Genomic DNA, 5,049 nt, shown 5'->3' with positions numbered 1-5,049 from the left:
ATCCCGTGGTGCGCCGTTTTTTAAGCTGGTGAGAAAAGCGCAGTATTTGGGTGGGAGCGACCCGATTTTCCAGGTGCGTCCATCACCCCTTTCTTTGACTAGGAAAGGGAACTCCCTGACCCATTGTGCTTCCCGAGTGAGGCAATGCATCACCCTGCTTCCGCTCGCACACGGTGCATGCACCCACTGACCTGCGCCCACTGTCTGGCATTCCCTAGTGAGATGAACCCGGTACCTCAGATGGAAATGCAGAAATTACCCGTCTTCCGTGTCGCTCACGCTGGGAGCTGTAGACCGGAGCTGTTCCTATTCGGCCATCTTGGCTCCTCCCCCTGTAATTAGTATTTTATTAAATTCATTTAAAGACATTCACTTGAGATAGGGTCTTTGGAGTTCATCAGAGTGACAAAAGGTTAGGAGCCCGCAGAGTAATCATTTCTGCCCTTATTTCATCAGCCTATTGGTGGCAACTGCTCCACTCTCACCAGGCTTAAGAAGGACAGGAATTTTGCCTTGTGGTTCCTCTGCACTCTCCACACCATTTTAAGTAGTCCCTCCTGACATTATCCTAATTTCAGTACGCTGTCTGTGTCCTGCTAGGGCACTGACTGATAAACCCTGTAAAGGATTTTGACTTCATAGTCAAGAGTGACAGTGGGACCTTGGGCAGGTCACTTGATTAGTCTGAGTGTCTGTTTTTCTCTTTTGTAAAATGAAGATAATACCCAACCCACTGATATCAAAGCATCCACATTATTGTCAGTCAGAACAAATCAATGTAATACATTTGAATACTGGCACAATAAAAATATTGCATAAGCCATGTCATCTGCACCTCAGCTTTCTCTTCCTTCGTTCCATCTATTGGGGTTGGTCAGCAGGTTGGCAGAACCAAAATGGACTGTGTTGGCCTGAAGAGAGAGGCCGTTCCAGGGGACAGTCAGCACATGTGTTGTTTCTACAGTGAAGGCTTCATGGCTGAGGCAGGGGGTATTTCTTTTCATCTCTTCATCTGTAATTGAGTCAAGTCTCAATAAAGTGCGTTTTCATTTAAGAACCCAGAAAAATATTTCTAAAACAGGAATAATATATAGACACTCTTTTAAAGAAATTATTTTTTAAAATATGGTGATTTCCTAGTGTTCAATTATTTTAATTATAATATTACTTAAATGTGTACAAATACATTGGATATATACTCTTATGCTTATAGCTTTTGTACAGCTATGTATCAAAAACAAATTTGAAATTAAATAAAGGAGATGGTATTAAGATGATAAACTGAGCACATGCTAAAATTTCCTTTTCCTGCAAATATATAAAATAAACTATCCATAACAATGTTGAAAAATAAGAACTACTCTACATAGACCAGAAATTATAAAGAATTCCTGAGAGGCTTGAGGCAGATGGTATATGTATAATTGATGAAGTCTTAGTCCTAAACACACCCAGGGGGTGCCTGCTCGCAATTGGGAGTGGCTTCAAATACTCTGTGTAACTGCTAAGGATTGGATACTGGGGCAGGAGCGAGCTCTAGGGAGCTCTTGATAGTCAAGGTGACTTCTACAATACCACAGCAGGATAAACCAGATGGCTTGCTTCTCTCTCCTTCCTGCCATTAGCACCCACTTTTAAGGGCAGTAGCAGAAGGGTCCTCCCTAGGCAGGAGCACTAAGTGGAGGCATTGGGCCTGACAGGCAGAGTAACCCCATGAGTGGCAGATGATAGTCAAGGGAAACAGTGAGCCTCCATGACCAGAAGCCTAGCAACTGACCCTCCCAGTACGCAGAACATCTCACCTTCATTTTATCATTGCAGGCAACAGGTAGTATAGTCTAGTTCTGAAAAAGACAAACAGAGACTCAGAAATACAAAGATCAGTACAAAACATTAGAAACATCAGACATCTAAGAAAGTCAATCTAATAAAGGAAGACAGCAAACTCAACAAACCCAAGTTCTGAGAACTAAGGAAATCAAATTAATACAGCAATTATGGAGTGATGAGAGAGGACATTGCATCCAAACAAAAATAATTGACATAGGATATTTTGTTGAAATAAAAGGAAAAAATCAGTAGTTGTACTGAATGTAGAAATCAGAAGGCCTATGAGGGGTTCTAGAGGAAAAGAACACAGAGCATGGAAAGAAATAGTAAAAAAAGGAGAAACATATTCAACTTGAAGAAGACATGAGTTTCAGATTTAAAAAGACTATTAGGTGCTGGACAGAAAGAATGTGAAATATTCCAGATTTAAACATATTTAAAAATTTTTAAACCACTAAAAAAAAAGGAGGAAATCCCAAACTTTTCAGACAAGGAAAAAGAAAGCTTGCCTATAAGAGAGAATAAATTATATTGGCATAAATCTTTCATTTACAACACTGGATGCAAGAGGAAAATGTAACAGTAAAACTGGATTTCTATACCCAGCCAAACTATTGTTCACTTCAAATGGAAATACAAAATAGGCACTTGTCACTAACTTGGATAGTTTATCATCTTTAAACTGTAACTGAAAAAATTACTAGAAATTGTACTTGGCAAAACAAACAAACAAAAAACAAACCCAAGAGGAAGATGTGAGGTAAAAGGAGAAAAGAGAAAACAAAACCAGTAAAATATGCTACTAACAATAACAACATTTTAATTATTAGAATATGTAATAACTTTAATAAATCTCAGATTATCTCACATGGTAGCTGAAGGCAAACGAAAGAAAAAGGGAAACTTAAAGTGTGGTTAGGTCTTGTTCTATTTGAGAGTAACTATAGATAGCAATGAACTCTAGATATAGACTAAAACAAACAAAAAGAAATGCTAAGCATAAATGCATGTGTTGTGAACCATGCACAAAGGACTTGCTTGAACACTGTGCAAAGAGACTTGACCACACTTCAGCCAGCCTTCCACCTGCGCTAGGTTGTGTCCCTAAAGCTGACCTCTGGCTTCCACTAGGTTATCTCCCCAAAGGTGACCTCAGCCCCAGCTGAGTCTTTGCTCAAGAAAAGACAATGCTGGTTGGGCGCAGTGGCTCACGCCTGTAATCCTAGCAATTTGGAAGGCTGAGGTGGGTGGATTACTTGAGGTCAGGAGTTTGAGACCAGCCTGGCCAATATGGTGAAACCCCCATCTCTACTAAAAAAAAAAAAAAAAAAAAATACAGAAATTAGCCAGACATGGTGGCATATGCCTGTAGTCCCAGCTACTCAGGAGACTGAGGCAGGAGAATTGAACCAGCGAGGCAGAGGTTTCAGTGAGCTGAGATCATGCCACTGTACTCCAGCCTGGGAGACAGAGCGAGGCTGTCTCAAGAAAAAAAAAAAAGTAAGAAAAGAAAAGATAATGCTGTCAGACCTCAGAAAGTACATTATTCCAGCCCACACCACCAAACCATTTTAGTAATTAATTCTCTATTTACCTCTTTCTGTAATTTTTCTTGTGCAATTTCTCTGTAGCCCCCTACTTTCTTTTGGTTCCTGCTTTCATACTTCCTGACAGCTCCCTCTTTGCTCTCCCTTTGCAACCTTATTTCCCTTGTCTTGCTTAGAATTGAGCTCAGTTTATACTGGTCACTCTCCTACTGCAGGAGCCTGAATAAAAATATTTAGGTAAGAATTGGAGTAATCAAGTAAAACGATAACTTCTGAGCCTGAGGACATCGAGTTTAGATAGTGTAGTCATAAAGAAGGTCCCTTTGAGGAAGAGACATTTAAATCAAAAGCTGAAGGGCAAAAATGAGGCAGACCTCCCCCAAAGCTGGGGAAAGAGTATCCTAGGTAGAGGTTACAGCAAGTGTAGAAGCCCCAGGCAGGAAAGACCTCAGCAATTTGAACAACAAAGAGAAGACAAATGTGAAAAAGGTGAAAAGTAAGCAAGACAGAAAGTGGTTTTAGGTGAGGTTTTGGAGGCAGGCAGGGACACTTGGAGATCGCTAGGCTGCCTGATTTTTTGGCTACCCATATTTCTGCTTAGAGCCTTATAATAATTCCGAATGATTTATAACTCATATGTGTCCTTGTCTAGCTTTCTCCCCAGGCAAGGAGCTTAAAGAAGGCAAGCACTGTGTCTCGTCACTGGTATTTCCCCAGCATCACACACACAGCCAGCTCTTAGTAACTGCTCAGTAAATGAGGAGTTGTTAATTCCTGTGCATTTTTTTGGGTCTCTTGCCACAAACTCTACAATTCTGCCAGATTTGAGATTGAATAGGAAAGAGAAGCAGGTATCTTCATATGTTTCTTCAAAGAGCTGTTAGGCTGTTTAGAAAGAAAGGTTGTAGCTGCAGGCACATCCCTCAAACAAGGGCCAGGCTTCCAGGGTGAAGGCATTTCCCCCAACACTGAATTTGAACTACTCTCCCCGCTCACCGTCCACCTACCCCAGCATACAGGAAGCTTAGACCTGAGAAGCTGAAAACCGGGCTCCTGAGTTGAAAATACGAACACACGTGAGCCACAGATCTTCCGGGGAAATGTGCCTGCACATGGCCCCTCATTCCATGGGCGCTATCCCTGTCAGATTTGAAGATTGGCTCATGGAGTTCTACAGCTTCTCACCAGGACACAGTTGGGTGCCATGAGGCGTGGGGGTAGATAATCAGCAGATGCGGGCCTGCCCTTCCACCCAAGAGAGGTTCTCAAAGGACTCCCTGTTCCCTTTGATCAAACAAAGTGGAGTGAACTAACAACCAGCTCAGTGGAGTTATATTTTCTTGGAAGGAAAAAGCACTAGGAGAGATGACTTGCTAGTTTACTTCAGAAGCGAGCACTCAGGTGGTATTGTTGACTGGAATCGCCCGACAGGGCTGGAGAAACAGCCCCATCCCCATCATGGAGGACAGGAACCTATTCCTTGGAAACTGAGGTCTTTCCATCTGGTAGCCTGGAAACACTCAGAGGGATTGTGACCAACATAGCTCTGCATTCCACGGGAGAGTCTTCTCATCATTGTTGCAGAGAAAAGTCTTCTGTTCCTGGAGGAAACCTAGAGCAGGAGACCAGGAGGTCCTTCAGTCTAATTCTCTCCACATTAAGGACCAAAATC

General features: G+C 42.0%; 1 long non-coding RNA gene across 1 annotated transcript; it reads right to left on the bottom strand.

The window, feature by feature from the left end:
• Positions 1 to 213: 213 nt before the first annotated feature.
• LOC129533278 (uncharacterized) lies at positions 214 to 4,813 on the bottom strand. Its single transcript, XR_008679400.2, has 5 exons — positions 4,385 to 4,813; positions 3,425 to 3,596; positions 1,803 to 1,844; positions 836 to 1,012; positions 214 to 332 (listed from the first exon to the last, which is right to left on the bottom strand). It is a non-coding gene; the product is annotated as an uncharacterized lncRNA (long non-coding RNA).
• Between the last annotated feature and the right edge of the window lie 236 nt (positions 4,814 to 5,049).

This window comes from Gorilla gorilla, chromosome 3, assembly GCF_029281585.2.
Source record: "Gorilla gorilla gorilla isolate KB3781 chromosome 3, NHGRI_mGorGor1-v2.1_pri, whole genome shotgun sequence".
NCBI classification, from domain to species: Eukaryota; Metazoa; Chordata; class Mammalia; order Primates; family Hominidae; genus Gorilla; species Gorilla gorilla.
The sequence above is the reverse complement of the archived record's forward strand: the minus strand, read 5'-3'. Positions and strand labels throughout refer to the sequence as shown.